Here is a 20,587-nt window from a genome sequence, read left to right on the forward strand (position 1 = left end):
TGATTCATTTGAGCGCTGGAGAGCGTGCCGTCCTTCACCTCGCCAGACAACCGCACATTTATGTTGTACACAAATTATTGCACAGGAGGGAAATAAATTTGTTTTGTTTTTGGAACCGCTTTCTGGTTATTTAGCGTTGGGTTCAGTCAGACGCTGGTCCGCTCCTCAACCTGCGTCTGCACATAACATTTATTTTGTCACAAAAATTGGCTATCACTTCTCAAAATAACATAACTTCTCAAGGTCAGGGATCCTCAAAGTCTGGAGACTAATTAGTCACAGCGGAGCAAACAAGATAAAAGCTAACTGACTCCGAGTCAGATTTGACAACAGCCACGGAGGCATTGCGCAAGACATCTCTAGTTAAGTTGAAATAACTTTAGTTAAGTTGAAATCATTTTTAAAAATCTATGCAAATTGTTACATCACTTTTTCTCATTGAGACAGCGGAACATTTTTTTAGAGTGCTGCCTTAAAAACATAAGTAAGCTCAACTTCAAGAAAAGCTTTTATTCAACTCAGGAAGTTATATAAATTGTGAACTGGGCAACTTATATACAGTAACTTACCTTCATGACTAGCCTAAATTTAATTGTTGTCTTATCTGATAGAACATACTAAAAACATGCACCTTTCTTTTTTGTTTGTTTTTGATGATTAATAAATCAATAAAATAAAAATTGATAAAGAATGCATGTGATTGGTCAGAAGTTTTATGACATAGATAGATAGATAGATAGATAGATAGATAGATAGATAGATAGATAGATAGATAGATAGATAGATAGATAGATAGATAGATAGATAGATAGATAGATAGATAGATAGATAGATAGATAGATAGATACTTTATTCCTCCTCACATGGAGAAATTCAGTTGTCATCCAGTAGCAAGTACGGATTAACAGACAAGGAACAATAAATATACATATAAAAAACTCTAAAAGCCCAAGGCCTAAACCCCCAACACATTTAAATCCTCTATATGTACACTATATATACACCAAGCTTGCACGCTGTCGTCTCTCCTGTGGATTTTACGTGCGGGGAAGAAATAGTAGGACAGTGTTTTAGTAAAAATGGGTGTTTTTTGCATGACTCCCGGCTGTAGTAATGAGGGATACAGAAAAAAAATAATGTTAGCTATCATCTGCTATGGCTGAAACATAAGGAAAGGCTTGGGCTGTAAGGAAGCACAATGAAACTGAAGGACCCACCTGTTACGAGCTTCTCCAAAGTGTAGTAGCCATTTTGAGTGGGACTGATGTGAAAGAGATTTTCGAGTGGAGCTCATGGGTTGTAAACAAAAAAACTTTTGAAAGGACACTGTAATCCTGACAATATTTGACTTCAGTAAGTGTACAACCCCAATTCCAATGAAGTTGGGACAATGTGAAAAATGTATATAAAAACAGAATACAATGATTTGCAAATCCTCTTCAACATATATTCAATTGAATACACGACAAAGACAAGATATTTAATGTTCAAACTCATAAACTTTATTGTTTTTGTGCAAATATTTGCTCATTTTGAAATGGATGCCTGCAACACATTTCAAAAAAGCTGGGACAGTGGTATGTTCACCACTGTGTTACATCACCTTTCCTTCTAACAACACTTTGTGGTGTATTCAATTGAAGAGGTTGAAGAGGATTGGATGCTGTTGACATTTTCCATTGTGCTATAAACTCTGAGAAAAATCTCATTTGTTTCACTTGAGGGAAGTTATTGCTACATTGTATGATTTTTTTCAGATTTTTCTTTTTTTTTTTCGTGGCTGATTCTAAATATGGTGCCATACCTGTACCAGAACAAGCAAGTAAAACCATTGGCAAGACACACAAGCCAAACCAGTTGGAAGCCATCCAAAATCATGTCTCAAGATTCCATCAATGTTGCTGAGTGAGTATTTATGTGGAAAATTATTGGAGAACAGTATTATCACTGTCAGAAATATGACTGTCACATGTGAATAAGTAACATCTACAGTTGTCATGTTTTGAACTGCTATGGAACAAAATGCAAAGATTTCCAATTCACAAATGAATGTGAGACAATATTAAGCTCAATTATATCAATATCAATATAAATATTTGCAAGTTTGCATGTCTGCCTAGTGGTAAATGTGAGTTATTCATTGAACAATTGCAGATGGAAAATTTAGAAAAAAAAAAAGATCAATAACACTCTGTTTGCCAAAATAAGAGACTCAAATAAATGTTTGTCAACAAATAAGCATTTATTCTTTTTGACTTTCAATTAATCAATCTGCACTATGTACAGTTTATAATTTGATTTTATTTCCATCAAGCAACCACATCCAAAACTTTTCATTTGTCAAGTGTCATTTTACAAATGTGAAGTTATGTGTTGATCCTTGTGGAGAAGCTGGACCGGGTCCCACTCAGTGCAGCGTGGAAGCCTTCAGAAATGCCATTCTCTTCTGGGAACCTGTATTTGCACAGGCTGGAATCACCTTTCTGCATTTCCTCCCATGTTTGCCACAGACCCACCAGGTAAAACTGCTGTGTTCTGTGTATCTGTACAATCTGAAACAATAAAATCCAATAATTTAGAAAAAAAAAAATTGGACAATGCATTAACAGGTGTCAGAGTGACATTTCAGATAGGGATTCTTTTGGCAGTCATTACTCATATTATTATTACTATACCATAGAGACATGATACTATATATATACTATATATATATATATATATATATATATATATAGCTCAAATAGTAAGGCTCTAGATGTCACCACGTTGTTAGTGCTTACTGCACCAAAGTCCCGGCCAAGCCATACATGGGTAAAGAAGTGGCATATGGGCAAGACGGTACATGACCAGGCTGAGCCAATTGAAGCCAAAAAATGCACCCATCATGGTGTTACCGAACAAGCTAAAGCTAGCAGGCACACCTTGGTTCAGGTGCTTCCTTAACAGGTATTTTTGCTGACTGGGAAGTATGTTTCATGACAGGTCTCTTGGGTGCAGCTATTAAAAACTATGGCCAGGTTATTGTCTCAGTAACCATGACCTAACAGTGGCACTAACGCCAAAGCTACCAATACAAATACCTGATAATAGGACTAATGGGACGAACATACAAAATAAATAAGATGACAATTTCACTCGACGTAAATGCTGGCACACAGATTTCTTACTTTTTTGTTAGTAAAATTAACTGCACAGAAACCAATAACAATCGCATATATATATATATATATATATATATATATATATATATATATATATATATATATATATATATATATATATATATATATATATATATATATATAGCGCATGGCCTCGAATCACCCTAATTAAATAAATATATTACTGCTGTCTCAACAAAAACCTGGGTTTTGAACTGCAGACAAAGACTGTGTTTTCCCTCTCAGTTGAGAAATTCCTAAGTCAGCTGTTGATCTGAAGATAAGCTTGGAGACATCCCCTTTGGGCCCCCACACTGTGGCCCAGAGAAAAACAGAATTGTAACTCAAAGTTGTTCAAAAGAAGCCCTTGCCTGATTTATCGGTTAAATTCCGGTCATTATGAATTACATGACATTATAATTGCTTCACGCCAGAATCTGAAGAGCCCGAAGAACCCACTTGTATGGCCTCAAGCCAAGGACAGAACCTCACCTCACTGCCAGACGACCTCCCCCCATCATAACATGTGTCATAAAACTTTGTCTTGACAAGCAGCTATTATATTTAGGCTTAAGTAAAGAACAAGACATTCTTTTAAAATAAAAGGAATTAGATCAGCATTCTTATTCATATATATCTAAAGACTTCTAATGCTGTTTGTATTGATTAATCAAATGAAATGCTTTGCATATAATCATTCCATTTGACTGACATATGCTCCTTGTAACTGATATGTGTTTAAGTGTGATTTTTCTGCATTATCAATACGCTGATGGTGAAATATTCTGTTATCCAAAGGATGTGTTTAAGTGATGATTAATAATGTGTATCCATTCGAGTGTCTTAGAACAATATTATACCAAAATAGTTAATGTGTTTAAATAGTTGAATCCTTTGTGTCTGCCCCGTGAAGACATGAAGTTTTCTGTGAGATTACACAACCTAAATGGGCGGAGTTTGGTGATGTCAGTCACCCTTAAAAGTTAGAACAGAGCTCTTCTCTTGCCTGTTCTCTTGCGTTTTTCTTTTGGCTTTTTCAGCTTCCTCTTCTCTCTTCCTTTCTTAAATGCTTCATTTTTATTTTTGGGTCAACAAGGCTCCATGGTAAGCTAAAATAAGCTAGATAAAGTTACCACGTGGCCTCATTCATTCATCCTTTATTCTTCGAAAAACTTAAAGTTTTGACGCTTTAAGGTGTGGCAAGTCTTTTGAATATTTAAGAGAACTTCCGAGCTGAACTTTTCAAAATAATAGCGAAATTACAGGAAAGCGACTTTTACTTTAAGCTTTAACTTTTTCCTAAATTCACAAAGGCTTTTAATCTGGCTCCAACAAACTTTTTAAAAGCTACCAGAAACCATTTTCAACAAACACCTTCCACCTCTGGTTTCCTGCAAGCTGACGATGGTGCTGATTTCAAACCATCAGCCAACCTGTCGGTAAAGCCAGCCACAAGCCTTTGGGATTGCCTGGGGAGACTGCTGAATTAACCCCTTGACCCAAGTAAGCACGACGGACGGACGGATCCCTCCGAACGACCTCTTCAACATGTCAGCTAAGTGACCCCATTAAAGGTTCCATGAAAAGGGTTTGCTGTCAGATACAAAGTGGCTTCTTTTTAACCATATTCATATGTTTGTTTAAGATTTTTCTTAATTAGTGGCTTCAAATTTCATCTCTAAATTCTAATCAGATTTATTTACTTAACGTCTTTAAGCTCCCTCTCTTCCAACGTCTCATGAGTGAGTAAGAAAATTGTTTCCATGAATGAACTTATTTAATCACTGTCCACAAAAATGCCAGTAAACTGTTCATTTCTTGTATACTTGTAAATAAATTGTAACTATTTCTGCTGTGGTTCATTTTGTGTTCAGAAGGAAACCTTTAGTTAATCATATTGTAGAATTCAGACTTTCAGATCAGAGACTGATTAATTAAATTGAGACTGATTAATTAAATTGAGACTAATAAATTAATGAATGTTTAAATTAAAGTACTTATACTTCAAATAGGTGGTGCCCCAAGTAATAATTAAATAATAAGTATTAAACCCTAAATTGTTAATTATTTTGGTGACTCATCAGATGGGGCCGAGTCCAATCAAATTCAATTTGTGAGTTTAACTGCTTATTCAGTACATTCTTATGGTGCTCTGGTGTGAGCCGATCTAGAATTGACCAATTTGGTTACATGTTTATGGTTCCCGTGTGAGGTACCATTCATTCCAAATAATTAAATTAATGTAAATTTGTTACATTATATTGGTCCCCCATTGTGAGGTCTGAATGTCTGCTACATATATATATATATGTTCTCCACTCAGATTGCAATAGCCAATCACAGATTAGCCTTTCTGTCCATCATTTACCTGTATTTTAAAATTATGTTGGATCCAAAAGGATCCAAAAAGGCTAGGACCAAAAGTTATATTGGATCAGTTCCCACTGGCCAATCAGAGTGTGGCATACGAAGGTCAGGAACTTGCTGACAGATGCTGGTTGAAAAAATGGCAATAAACATGTCAACAACAGCAGAAAATCATCTGCCAGCGAGGTTTGCTGAGTTCACAGAGGAGGAACTGGTGGAAATACTAAACTCCAAGGATGCCAAAAACACTAAGAAGGTAGACAAGCACACTACTGACGTTTTAGAGGCATTCATCTGAATCAATCATATGCTGTTCACAACAAAATACGAGGTCTGTTAGAAAAGTATCGGACCTTTTTATTTTTTTCAAAAACCATATGGATTTGAATCACGTGTGATTGCATCAGCCAAGCTTGAACCTTTGTGCGCATGCGTGAGTTTTTTCATGCCTGTCGGTTGCGTCATTCGCCTGTGAGCAGGCTTTGAGTGAGCACTGGTCCACCCCTCTCGTCGTTAAGGAAATGGAGGAATGATTTGGAGCTTTGCTGCATCAATTGTTTTCCTGAAACTGTGAGAGACCTCCAGGTGGACACCATTCGGAAAATTAATATGGCTTTCAGGGACATTTTATGGGGATTACACAGATTAAGGAGTGGTCCAGCTGGTTTAAAGACCGCCCACAGCGTCTGAGAGCGCGGCGCACTCCGAGCGCCGAACGACAGGCTCAAACCCCGCTGAAACAACCAGATCATTTCCAACGTGAAGGCTTTGTTGATCCGGGACGTCGTCTGACTTTCACAAAAAGGCAGAAGGCATGGACATCAGCACTTTTTCGGCACATTCCACTGTTACAGGAGTTTTTTCATAGAAAAAGAAGCGGATGAATGTGCCACCGTGCCGCTCATGGCGCGGGACAAAACCACCTCCGTGTAGGTCTCTCAGGACGGCTTTCAGGTGGCTTTCAGACGGCTTCCGGTTGCTTTTCAGTCGTGTGAATATCCAAGATATTGAGCATGAGCTGGACATGCCCCAACATGTCCTGTGAGGCTTCATCACGGTGTTGCTTTGCGCCATGCGGACAGACGTGCGGAATTCCTCCGCACGTCTGTCTCAATGTGCCAAAAAAGTGCTGATGTCCACGTCTTTTCACGATTCCACTGTTACAGGAGTTTTTGTCATGGAAAGAGGAGCGGAGGCTTCGCGCGTCGCAGCGGTGCCGCATGGCGCAAAACAATGCTATGATGAAGCCTCACAGGACATGTTCTGGCATGTCCAGGCACATCCACAATTTCTCGGATAATCACTCAATGGAAAACCACCGACAGCTGTCTGAACACCATCTCAAAGCCGTCCTGTGAGACCAAAACGGAGGTGGTTTTGTCTCGCTCCAGTAGCGAATCCATCGTGACGTGCGAAGCCTCCGCTCAGCTTTCCATGACAAAATCTCTTGTTAAAAGTGAAATCTGCCGGAAAATGGTTGATGTCCAGCTCTTGTGATAACCAGAGAAATGGCACACGATGGTCATGGATCCAGACAGCCATCCGTTTAGAAATGAAATGGTCGTTCGGCCTGTCGATGGCGGCTTCGGAGCACGGCGCACACCACAGCCGCTGGGGGCCATCCTTAAAGTGACAGTAATACTCCTTATTCTCTACCAAGCCCGTAACATTTTCACCGAAAGCCAGATAAATTTTTCTAATGGTTTCCAGCTGCCAGTCTCTAACAGTTTCTGAAAAGATTCTGATGGAAAAAAGCCCAAATCATTCCGCCATTTCCTGGCAATGAAACAACGACGAGGGGGCTGGACCACTCCTCACTCAAAGCCTGCTCACAGGCAAATGACACAACCGACAGGCGTGAAAAAACTCACACATGCGCATGAAGGTTCAAGCTTGGCTGATGCAATCACACGTGATTCAAATCCATTCTTCTTTGTCTTTGTCTTTCGGCTGTTCCCATTAGGGGTTGCCACAGCAGATCAATCGTTTCCATCTCACCCTGTCCTCTGTATCTTCCTCTGTCACACCAACCACCTGCATGTCCTCTCTCAGCACATCCATGAACCTCCTCTTTGGTCTCCCTCTTCTCCTCCTGCCTGGTGGCTCCATCCTCAGCATCCTTCTCCCTATATACACTGGGTCCCTCCTCTGCACATGTCCAAACCATCTCAATCTCGCCTCTCTGACTTTGTCTCCAAACCGTCCCACCTGAGCTGTCCCTCTGATATGTTCATTCCTAATCTTGTCCATTCTTGTCACTCCCAAAGAGAATCTCAACATCTTCAGCTCTGCCACCTCCAGCTCTGCCTCCTGTCTTTTTGTTAGTGCCACTGTCTCTAAACCATACAACATAGCTGGTCTCACTACTGTTTTGTAAACTTTCCCCTTCACCCTTGCTGATATTCTTCGGTCACAAATCACTCCTGCCACCTTTCTCCACCCACTCCACCCTGCCTGCACTCTCTTCTTCACCTCTCTACCACACTCTCCATTACTTTGAACAGCTGACCCCAAATATTTAAACTCATCTACTTTCACCACTTCTACTCCTTGTAACTGCACTATTCCACTGGGCTCCCTCTCATTCACACACATGTACTCAGTCTTGCTTCTACTGACTTTCATTCCCCTTCTCTCCAAAGCATATCTCTTCTCCAGACTAGACTCAACTTGCTCTCTACTCTCACTACAGATCACAATGTCATCTGCAAACATCATAGTCCATGGGGACTCCTGTCTGATCTCATCTGTCAACCTGTCCATCACCACTGCAAACAAGAAAGGACTCAGAGCTGATCCTTGGTGTAATCCCACCTCCACCTTGAATGAGTCTGTCATTACGACTGCGCATCTCACCGCTGTCACACTATTCTTGTACATGTCCTGCACTACCCTAACATACTTCTCTGCCACTCCAGACGTCCTCATACAATACCACAACTCTTCTCTTGGCACCCTATCATAAGCTTTTTCTAAGTCCACAAACACACAGTGTAACTCTTTCTGTCCTTCTCTGTACTTTTCCAACAGTATTATCAGAGCAAACATTGCATATCTAGTGCTCTTTCTCGGCATGAAACCATATTGCTGCTCACAGATCTTCACCTGTTTTCTAAGCCTAGCTTCTACTACTCTTTCCCATAACTTCATGCTGTGGCTGATCAGCTTTATGCCTCTGTAGTTACTGCAGCTCTGCACATCACCCTTGTTCTTGAAAATAGGAACCAGCACACTTCGTCTCCACTCCTCAGGCATGCTCTCATTTTCCAAGATTTTATTAAACAATCTGGTTAGAAACTCTACTGCCATCTCTCTTAGCCATTTCCATGCCTCCACTGGAATGTCATCTGGACCGACTGCCTTTCCACTCTTCATCATCTTCATAGCAGCCCTCACTTCTTCCTTGCTAATCTCTTGTACTTCCTGATTTACTCTCACCACATCATCCAGCCTTTTCTCTCGCTCATTTTCTTTATTCATCAACTCTGCAAAATATTCCCTCCACCTTCTCAGCACACACTCCTCACTTGTCAGCACATTACCATGTGCATCTTTTACCACCCTAACCTGCTGCACATCCTTTCCAGCTCTGTCCCTTTGTCTGGCCAATTGGTACAAGTCCTTTACTCCTTCCTTACTATTCAACTTCTTGTACAGCTCGTAATATGCCTTTTCCTTTGCTTTTGCCACTTCTCTTTTCGCCTTACACCGCATCTCCTTGTACTCCTGTCTACTTTCTTCATCTCTCCGACTATCCCAAAACTTTTTCGCCAACCTCTTTCTCCTTATGCTTTCCTGGACCTCTTCATTCCACCACCAAGTCTCCTTGTCTTCCTTCCACTGTCCAGATGTCATACCCAATACTGTCCTAGCTGTCTCCCTCACCACATCTGCAGTACTTTTCCAGTTGTCCAAAATTGCTTCCCCTCCAACCAGTGCTTCTCTCACCTGCTCGCTAAATTTCACACAACAGTCTTCCTCCTTCAGCTTCTACCATCTGATCCTTTGTTGAACTCTCACTCTCTTCTTCTTCTTTACCTCTAAAGTCATCCTACAAACAACCATCCTGTGCTGTCTAGTGACACTCTCTCCTGCTACCACCTTACAGTCTGTGATTTCTTTAAGCTTGCATCTCCTATAAAGAATGTAGTCCACCTGTGTGCACCTTCCTCCACTCTTATATGTTACCCTGTGCTCCTCCCTTTTCTTAAAGTAGGTATTCACCACAGCCATTTCCATCCTTTTTGCAAAATCAACTACCATCTGTCCTTCCCCATTCCTATCCTTGATACCATATCTACCCATTACTTCCTCATCACCTCTGTTCCCTTCACCAACATGCCCATTGAAGTCTGCTCCTATCACCACTCTTTCATGCTTGGGCACACTCTCCACCACCTCATCTAACACACTCCAGAAATCTTCTTTCTCCTTCATCTCACAACTAACCTGTGGGGCATATGCACTGATGATATTCATCATAACCCCTTCAATTTCCAACTTCACACTCATCACCCTGTCAGACAGTCACTTAACCTCCAACGCACTTATAACATACTCTTGCTTTAAAATGACCCCAACACCATTTCTCTTCCTGTCCTCACCATGGTACAACAACTTGTACCCACTGCCGATGCTCCTGCTCTTACTTCCCTTCCACTTGGTCTCTTGCACACACAATATGTCTACCTTTCTCCTCTCCATCATATCAGCCAGCTCTCTCCCTTTACCAGTCATACTACCAACATTCAAAGTCCCCACTCTCATTTCCACCCTTCTAGTTTTCTTCTTCTCCCGCTGTTCGTGGCAACATTTTCCTCCTCTTCTTCATCGTCTTCGCCCAGCAGTAGCCCAATTTCCACCGGCACCCTGTTGGGCAATAGCACCGGTGGCGGACGTTGTTAACCCGGGCCGCGACCGATCCGGTACGGGAATTCGATTCTGAGTCTGCATAGTTCGGTTGGCTTGTTTTACGCCGGATGCCCTTCCTGACGCAACCCTCCTCATTTATCCAGGCTTGGGACCAGCACTCAGAATGTACTGGCTGCACACCCCATGTGGCTGAGTTGGATACTGTCAAGAAAGATGACTTTAAGCTTGCTTTCAGCTTGTTTTCATCTTGGAATATAATACGTGCCATTGGATTAATACACACGTTGTTGGAATAAACTGAACAGTGTTTGGTACTTTCCTGGAGTGACTGAGGTCATACCGGACTTTTCCATTGCAGATGGAGAGGCCCACGGGATGAACTCAGTGGTGAAGACGATGGAATATGTCTAAGATGATGTTAAAATGACAAAGTATGATCAAATGAACTATTAATGTAATAACAGAAAGAGTTGATTAGAAAATGTATGTTACAAATAAGTAAAATGAATGATTATATGAGTTGTTTTTCTGGCAGTTAGAAAGAGGAACTGAGGAAAAGTTGTTTTTGTGCAGAGGCAGAGACAAAAAAGGAAGTTGATGATGTCGCAAGCGAGGCCAGAAGAGCTGATAAGAAAAACTGTTTAGAACATTAAGAAGTAATAAGATATGAAATGAATAATAATGAATGAAATGTTGTATATGATCATATGAATTGCTTTTATGTGAAAAAGAGTTGAAATGAAATGATTGAATATGATTAAATGTGATTGATGTAACATGATTTAGAAAAGATGTGTTAAACAGAAAAACAGGAAACTTGCGCAATAGATTTACTGACAATCGGGGCATCAGTTATCGTCAGTCAGGAAATGTTCTCCAGATGGCTTCTAGTAAAAGAAGGGGGTAAGGGAGGAGGTTTAGACTCATCATCATCCCCATGGTAACCAAGATCACCTCATCAACAACAAGATTTTTCGTATAAAAACTGTACAACAACAGGAAACGGGGTTATTCTTCCAGGGAGAGGTGCTGTTGTCACTTCTCCGCTGCTACGAGGAGATCACAAGACTTGACCATCTTGTGAGCTGCAATTGGAATCGAGGAGTGAGAGGATTGGAGACATAAGAGATTATTTGAGTTTTCAACTCCCACTCAGGCCGTCCAGTCATGGAGTAGCAGAGCATTGGAGAATAATCACTGGCCTTAAGTCTGAGTGGGGAAGTTTCAACGTTTTCTCTCTCATGGAGCATCACATCTTTCCAGAATGGATTAGATCAACTTTTGGTTGATTGAAGAAGGAATAAACTCTTATGTGGATTATTTCCTGAAGGATTACAACATCACAAGGATCGTGGTCAGCTAACAACTAAAAGCTGATGAAGAGGAGACCAAGTTCATCGAACTGGGGATTTTAACATCAAAAAACCTCCTTCCCTCACTCCTAGGAAATTTGTTGAGAAGTTAATCCAGTCCAGTCAGAGCAGAGTAAGATCAGATAGCATTATTGAATCAAAAACAAAAATCTCTGCCAATCATTATTCTGATTATATTTGAATTACTGTTGTGAAATTATTATCATATAACCGATTTTGATTATGTTGTCAGCACTTGCAAAACCTGCAATAAATTTCCAAGCATGCAGTTAAAGTGTTAAGGCTCGGACATTGGATTTATTGATTCTTCTTAAGGTGTAAAAGTTAAAGTTTTTTGGGTGTATGACATCAAAAAGTGTTCTAAAAGGTTAGTCTGGTTTTTAACGAAATTAACGCATCCTGGGGACTCGCTGTACGAGTCACTAAATTTAAAATCTAGCAACATTCCAAGAGCCCTGATCCATAAGAGGAGAGCTGCCGTTAACGGGCGTGGCCGGCTCGTATCCTGGTTCCAGAAGGAGGCTATTCGACCGGGGTGCGAGATCAGCGTCAGCGGGGTGGACGTCCGGATGGAGGCAGTGAGCGGCTAGACGAATCTCCTCGCCACCAGCTTAAACAGCCTTTGTGCAGCCCTGCCGGATAATACCCGCGGAGACACGAAGGTCGGACCCCAGAGACGGAGAGCTGGTCTTATATATGAAGCGGGATCTGACAATACTTTTCTAATAGACCTCGTATATATATATATATATATATATAGTCACATAGTTATTCACGTTGGCACCAATGATATCAGGATGAAGCACTCAGAGGTCACAAAAATAGACAGAGAGAGGACTTGTGACCTTGCCAGAAAGATGTGTCGGCATCGATTAATAGTCTCTGGTCCCCTCCCCTCCTGTGGTACTGATTGTTGTGTGGGCCGCTGAAGAGGAGGTACTGCTGGCCCACCACCACCAGAGGGCGCCATGTCTGGAGTGTGGGCTCCAGGCACCAGAGGGCGCTGCCGCCTCACAGGAGCAGCCGGGGTGACAGCTGTCACTTATCGCCTACGACAGCTGTCACCAATCATCTGATCAGCAGTGGTATATCAGCAAGACGACATCTCCACCTCTTTGCCGAGATATCGCTCTACCTAGGAGGTACAGTACTCAGCCGACTGTGTTGTCTTTTTGACATTAACACTTTGTTACTTTTGTGCGTTAAATAGCAGACATTCTTCCGACGAGAGGTGGAGGTGGTTTTCCCGCCATACGGGTTGCTGGGTGCAAACGCACCCACATTTAACTGTTTTTGTTCCTCGCCAGCAGTACCAGATCCGACACGCGGAGGCAGTGGCCACCTGGGAGTTCGGGACTTGGCGGCTCCAGTATTCCCGGGGTTCGGTGGCGGAGGAAATTGTGTGGTTCCGGTTCTGCTTTGGACAGACGTCTCTTATCTTCGAACCTGCCCACGTGACACATTTTGTGAATTGACTTCTTTGTCTATTGTTGTAATCTGTTGTGTTTGTTGTGCTTATTCACAACAGTAAAGTGTTGTTATTTGACTTCCTCCATTGTCCGTTCATTTGCGCCCCCTGTTGTGGGTCCGTGTTCCTACACTTTCCAAACAGGATATCTTGGCCAGCGTCATGGACTCCGAGGGACATCACCCGGCTGTTGAACGACCAATGGGAGAGCAGGGAGCGCAGGCGTCTGCAGGAGACGTGATTGGTGAGCTGCAGCACATTCTCACCGCCTTTACGGCTCGGTTGGATCAAATGACTGAGCAAAACATCCTCCTGAACCGCAGGGTGGAGGCTCTCTCCGCACAGATGGCGGCGAGTGCTCAGGGCGCTGCTGCAGCTCGTCCTCCTGCCGACCCTGTGCAGGATATAAACGTTCCAGTGGTGGTTCAACAACCCCTCCCACCATCCCCTGAAGCATACATAAGCCCTCCTGAGCCGTACGGAGGTTGTGTGGAGACGTGCGCGGATTTCCTTATGCAGTGTTCGCTCGTCTTCGCACAACGTCCCGTCATGTACGCGTCAGATGCTAGTAAAATAGCTTATGTGATTGCTCTGCTTCGGGGTAAAGCACGCGCCTGGGCTACGGCGCTCTGGGAGCAGAACTCACGGTTGTTATCAGCATACACTGGGTTTGTGGGGGAGTTCAGAACAGTGTTTGATCACCCTAACAGAGGAGAGACCGCTTCAACCGTGCTGCTGTCAATGAGACAGGGACGCGACAGCGCAGCCGCTTATACAGTCAATTTCCGCATCGCAGCTGCGAGGTCCGGCTGGAATAACGTTGCGCTCCGCGCCGCCTTCATAAACGGACTGTCGTTGGTTCTGAAGGAGCAGCTGGTAGCTAAGGAGGAACCGCGGGATTTAGATGGGCTTATCGATCTCGTTATACGGTTAGACAATCGGTTGGAGGAACGCCGTCGGGAGCGAGGCGAAGGACGTGACCGGATACGCGCTGCCCCTCTCCCTTCCGGGTTCAAAAAGGGGCCGCCCTCCCCACGCTCCACAGCCGCAGCGCTTTGTGGGGCAACAGCTCCCCCTGCTGACGTTGTTAGGGAAACGCACAGGGCCAAAATGGGGAGGCTGATCCGTGGAGAGTGTTTTCTCTGCAGCTCAACTGAGCACACACAGAGAAACTGCCCCAAACGGCCAAAACGACAACACTCGCCATTAGAGACTGGGCTAAGGGGGGGTCAAAACATTCAAGTGAGACACACACAAATTGCCACACGACTCCCAGTCACAATCCTGAGCGGGGATTTAACCCTTCAAGCCCGAGCACTGGTGGACACGGGGTCAGAAGGGAATCTGCTAGACAGCAGATGGGCAAGGGAGGTAGGGCTCCCTCTGGTGGCGCTTCCTTCGCCGTTGCAGTTGCGGGCACTAGATGGCACCCTCCTCCTTTTGCTCACACACAAGACACAACCAGTAACTCTGGTGGTGTCTGGAAACCACCAGGAGGAGATTGAGTTTTTTGTAACTCCTTCTACCTCCCGCGTGATTTTGGGCATCCCATGGATGTTGAAGCACAATCCCCGGATTGATTGGCCGTCTGGGGTGGTGGTTCAGTGGAGCGAAACCTGCCATCTGGGGTGTTTAGGATCCTCGGTTCCTCCCGGTTCACAGGCTAAGGAGGAGGTCAAAGTCCCTCCCAATCTGACGGCAGTGCCGGTTGAGTACCACGATCTTGCTGACGTCTTCAGTAAGGATCTGGCACTCACCCTTCCCCCGCACCGTCCGTACGATTGTGCCATTGATTTGGTTCCAGGCGCTGAGTTCCCGTCCAGCAGGCTGTACAACCTCTCACGACCTGAGCGCGAATCAATGGAGACCTACATCTGGGACTCATTAGCTGCCGGGCTGATCCGGAACTCCACCTCCCCGATGGGGGCAGGTTTCTTTTTTGTGGGCAAGAAAGATGGCGGACTTCGTCCATGTATTGATTACAGGGGGCTGAATGAGATTATGGTTCGCAACCGATACCCGTTGCCATTGTTAGATTCCGTGTTCACCCCCCTGCATGGAGCCAAAATCTTTACTAAGCTGGATCTTAGAAATGCGTATCACCTGGTTCGGATCCGGAAGGGAGACGAATGGAAGATGGCATTTAACACCCCATTAGGTCACTTTGAGTACCTGGTCATGCCGTTCGGCCTCACCAACGCCCCCGCGACGTTCCAAGCCTTGGTTAACGACGTCTTGCGGGACTTCCTGCACTGATTCGTCTTCATATATCTGGACGATATTCTCATCTTTTCTCCGGATCCTGAGACCCATGTCCAGCATGTACGTCAGGTCCTGCAGCGGTTGTTAGAGAACCGACTGTTTGTGAAGGGCGAGAAGTGCGAGTTTCACCGCACGTCTTTGTCCTTCCTGGGGTTTATCATCTCCTCTAACTCCGTCACCCCTGATCCAGCCAAGGTTGCGGCGGTGAGAGATTGGCCCCAACCAACAAGCCGTAGGAAGCTGCAACAGTTCCTCGGCTTCGCTAATTTCTATAGGAGGTTCATTAAGGGCTACAGTCAGGTAGTTAGCCCCCTGACAGCCCTGACCTCTCCAAAAGTCCCCTTCACCTGGTTGGATCAGTGCGAAGCCGCGTTCAAGGAGTTGAAATGATGGTTCTCTACTGCGCCAGTTTTGGTGCAGCCCGACCCTAGCCGCCAGTTCATGGTTGAAGTGGACGCCTCTGACTCAGGGATAGGAGCCGTGCTGTCCCAGAGCGGAGAGACCGATAAGGTACTTCACCCGTGTGCCTACTTTTCACGCAGGTTGACCCCGGCTGAACGGAACTATGACGTCGGCAATCGAGAACTCCTTGCGGTGAAAGAGGCTCTCGAAGAGTGGAGACATCTGTTGGAGGGAACATCCATGCCATTCACGGTTTTCACTGACCACCGGAACCTGGAGTATATCAGGACCGCCAAGCGGCTGAACCCCAGGCAAGCCCGCTGGTCACTGTTCTTCGGCCGTTTTGACTTCCGGATCACCTACCGCCCCGGGACCAAAAACCAGAGATCGGATGCCTTGTCCCGGGTGCATGAAGACGAAGTCAAAACGGAGTTGTCGGATCCACCGGAACCTATCATCCCGGAGTCCGCTATCGTGGCCACCCTCACCTGGGACGTAGAGAAAACCATCCGGGAGGCCCTGGCACGGAGCCCGGATCCCGGAACTGGGCCGAAGAACAAACTTTACGTCCCACCAGAGGCCAGGGCTGCAGTCCTGGACTTCTGTCACGGCTCCAAGTTCTCCTGTCATCCAGGGGTGCGTAGGACCGTGGCAGTTGTCCGGCAGCGCTTCTGGTGGGCGTCCCTGGAGGCCGACGTCCGGGATTATATCCAGGCCTGCACCACCTGTGCCAGGGGCAAGGCTGACCACCGCAGGGCATCGGGACTGCTCCAGCCGCTGCCTGTGCCTCATCGCCCCTGGTCCCACATCGGCCTGGATTTTGTCATGGGCCTCCCGCCGTCCCAGGGCAACACCACCATCCTCACGATAGTGGGCCGATTCTCCAAGGTGGCCCACTTCGTGGCCCTCCCGAAGCTCCCGACTGCCCAGGAGACAGCGGACCTCCTGGTCCACCACGTCGTCCGGCTGCATGGGATTCCAACAGACATCGTCTCCGACCGCGGTCCCCAGTTCTCCTCGCAAGTCTGGAGGAGCTTCTGCCGGGAACTGGGGGCCACGGTGAGTCTCTCGTCCGGGTATCATCCTCAGACCAACGGGCAAGCAGAACGGGTCAATCAGGAGGTGGAACAGGCCCTGTGCTGCGTGACGGCCGCACACCCGGCGGCCTGGAGTACCCATTTGGCCTGGATCGCGTATGCCCATAACAGCCAGGTGTCTTCAGCCACCGGCCTCTCCCCTTTTGAGGTGTGTCTGGGGTATCAGCCCCCGTTGTTTCCGGTGGTTGAGGGAGAGGTCGGTGTGCCCTCGGTCCAGGCCCACCTGCGGAAGTGCCGTCGGGTGTGGCGCGCCGCCCGTTCTGCTTTGCTAAAGGCCCCGACGAGGGCAAAAGCCCATGCAGACCGTCGGCGGACCCCGGCCCCTGCGTATCGGCCAGGGCAGGAGGTGTGGTTGTCCACAAAGGACATTCCCCTGAAAGTGGACTCCCCTAAACTACAGGACCGTTACATCGGTCCCTTCAGAATCCTTAAGGTCATCAGGCTTCAGCTTCCGGCCTCACTGCGGATCCATCCTGTTTTCCATGTGTCCCGGATAAAGCCGCATCACACCTCACCCCTCTGTGCTCCGGGTCCGGCGCCGCCTCCTGCCCGGATCATCGATGGCGAGCCAGCTTGGACTGTGCGCCGGCTCTTGGATGTCCATAGGATGGGCCGGGGCTTCCAGTATTTGGTGGACTGGGAGGGGTACGGACCCGAAGAACGCTCCTGGGTGAAGAGGAGCTTCATCCTGGACCCGGCCCTCCTGGCCGATTTCTACCGCCGCCACCCGGACAAGCCTGGTTGGGCGCCAGGAGGCGCCCGTTGAGGGGGGGGTCCTGTTGTGTGGGCCGCTGAAGAGGAGGTACTGCTGGCCCACCACCACCAGAGGGCGCCCTGTCTGGAGTGTGGGCTCCAGGCACCAGAGGGCGCTGCCGCCTCACAGGAGCAGCCGGGGTGACAGCTGTCACTTATCGCCTACGACAGCTGTCACCAATCATCTGATCAGCAGTGGTATATCAGCAAGACGACATCTCCACCTCTTTGCCGAGATATCGCTCTACCTAGGAGGTACAGTACTCAGCCGACTGTGTTGTCTTTTGACATTAACACTTTGTTACTTTTGTGCGTTAAATAGCAGACATTCTTCCGACGAGAGGTGGAGGTGGTTTTCCCGCCATACGGGTTGCTGGGTGCAAACGCACCCACATTTAACTGTTTTTGTTCCTCGCCAGCAGTACCAGATCCGACACGCGGAGGCAGTGGCGACCTGGGAGTTCGGGACTTGGCGGCTCCAGTATTCCCGGGGTTCAGTGGCGGAGGAAATCGTGTGGTTTTGGTTCTGCTTTGGACAGACGTCTCTTATCTTCGAGCCTGCCCACGTGACACATTTTGTGAATTGACTTCTTTGTCTATTGTTGTAATCTGTTGTGTTTGTTGTGCTTATTCACAACAGTAAAGTGTTGTTATTTGACTTCCTCCATTGTCCGTTCATTTGCGCCCCCTGTTGTGGGTCCGTGTTCCTACACTTTCCAAACAGGATATCTTGGCCAGCGTCATGGACTCCGAGGGACATCACCCGGCTGTTGAACGACCAATGGGAGAGCAGGGAGCGCAGGCGTCTGCAGGAGACGTGATTGGTGAGCTGCAGCACATTCTCACCGCCTTTACGGCTCGGTTGGATCAAATGACTGAGCAAAACATCCTCCTGAACCGCAGGGTGGAGGCTCTCTCCGCACAGATGGCGGCGAGCGCTCAGGGCGCTGCTGCAGCTCGTCCTCCTGCCGACCCTGTGCAGGATATAAACGTTCCAGTGGTGGTTCAACAACCACCACTGGTTATTTGACTTCCTCCATTGTCCGTTCATTTGCGCCCCCTGTTGTGGGTCCGTGTTCCTACACTTTCCCAACACTGATGAGGCGTTTAGCAGGCTGACATCTTTAAACAGGTGGCTGGCGCAGTTTTGTAGACAGCAAGGTTTAGCTTTATTGATAACTGGCCTTCGTTCTGGGGCCGCCATGGCTTGCTGATGCTGGAGGGCCTCCACCGTACTGGGGAAGGCGCCAACATCTTGTCTGCGAACATAGATGGAGCTCTTCAGGGAGGGTAACATTAGGAATCTACAGCAGGCCATGGAGCAGGTGATTAGAGACCCTGCAAGGCTAATGACAAATGTGGGTGTGGAATTCATTAGCTTAGCGGGAAATTAGTGCAGAAAATCCACTATGGTGATAATGCAGTTTATTTGCCAGGGAGGGAATTTCAACAAGTTGAACTGTGGCCTGCTTCCGTAGTCGTGTCCATAAAAATCATAGAGGGATATGCTTTCCAAACTTAATACCCATTACTATATTGGATGATGATGAAATTGAGGATGGTCCAGTTGTTGTTCCAGCAATAGCAAAGATTTTGTGTCTGCTACCTTCAACGCACAATGCATCAACTCCTCAACTAAGACTGAATTCGAAGCTAGACTGCCTGATGTCTTAGCTTCACATTTGACAAATACCCAGTCAGTAGACAGACTTGTGGAGAGTTTAAACTCAGTGCTCAAAACTACACTCGACATGATTGCACCACCTGTGTTAAAACTGTGCTCCCCCAAATCACAGTCACCTTGGTTCAGTGATTATCTGTGTGACCTCAAGCATAAAGCAAGAGGTCTAGAACGGAAATGGCGTCGTTCAAAATTAGAAGTATTTCACCTTGCGTGGCGTGATGCTATCTTAGACTATAAGCATGCATTATTGGCTACAAAGCGGACCTACTACTCTGATTTGATCAACAAAAACAAGCATAACTCAAAGTTCTTGTTCGACACGGTGGCAACACTTGAACTGAATTGAATTTGAATTGAATTTATTTATTTCGACACACATGGTTGAATAATAAAAAAAAAACAATATTTACAAACACAAAACAAAACAACAATACAGCTAAACAGAAAACAAAATACAACATTCCAGAACTGACCAAAATCAAAACCCACGTGACCGAAAGGGGGTGGGTAGAAGCATAACTTATCAAGACCCACCCCTTGTTCCACGAATTCAATAAATACACTCACTACTAGTTAGATTCATTGATACACCCAGACACACATATATATATATATATATATATATATATATATATATATATACATACATATCTATACACACATATATACTTGTACGATACATATACCATCACATACACATCCTAGTCATGTTATAAGACATACCCACATATACCTAAGCATACATACCTACACACAAGCAAACACTACATACTAGACACAGTCACTTCACAACGATCTCACTACAATATTTTGAAACAGTTACTTTCTTTCAGAGTCGCTTAAAACATGCCAGAGTACCACACGTTTTGATCTCAATAGGAGACTCATTCCACATCTTCACCCCCGTCACGGATACACACAAACCTTTTACATTAGTGCGAATTAATGGTTTCTTGAATAATACACAGCCACGTAAACTATACTCAGAATCCCTCATTTCGAACAGCCTCTGGACATGTCTCGGCAAGGCTTGGTTTTTTGCTTTAAACAAAATCTGTAGTGTAATGTACTCCACCATATCTCTAAATTTTATTACGTTCAAAGAAATTAATAGGGAATGAGTTGGTTCACGATAGTGTTTATTGCAG

At 45.5% G+C, this 20,587-nt stretch overlaps 1 long non-coding RNA gene across 1 annotated transcript; it reads right to left on the bottom strand.

Annotated features, from left to right (window-relative positions):
• Positions 1-8,414: 8,414 nt before the first annotated feature.
• LOC117524594 lies at positions 8,415-20,297 on the bottom strand. The gene is made up of 3 exons (XR_004564805.1): positions 20,167-20,297; positions 16,170-16,178; positions 8,415-8,429 (listed from the first exon to the last, which is right to left on the bottom strand). It is a non-coding gene; the product is annotated as an uncharacterized LOC117524594 (long non-coding RNA).
• Between the last annotated feature and the right edge of the window lie 290 nt (positions 20,298-20,587).

Source organism: Thalassophryne amazonica, chromosome 2, assembly GCF_902500255.1.
Source record: "Thalassophryne amazonica chromosome 2, fThaAma1.1, whole genome shotgun sequence".
In the NCBI taxonomy this organism is placed as follows: Eukaryota; Metazoa; Chordata; class Actinopteri; order Batrachoidiformes; family Batrachoididae; genus Thalassophryne; species Thalassophryne amazonica.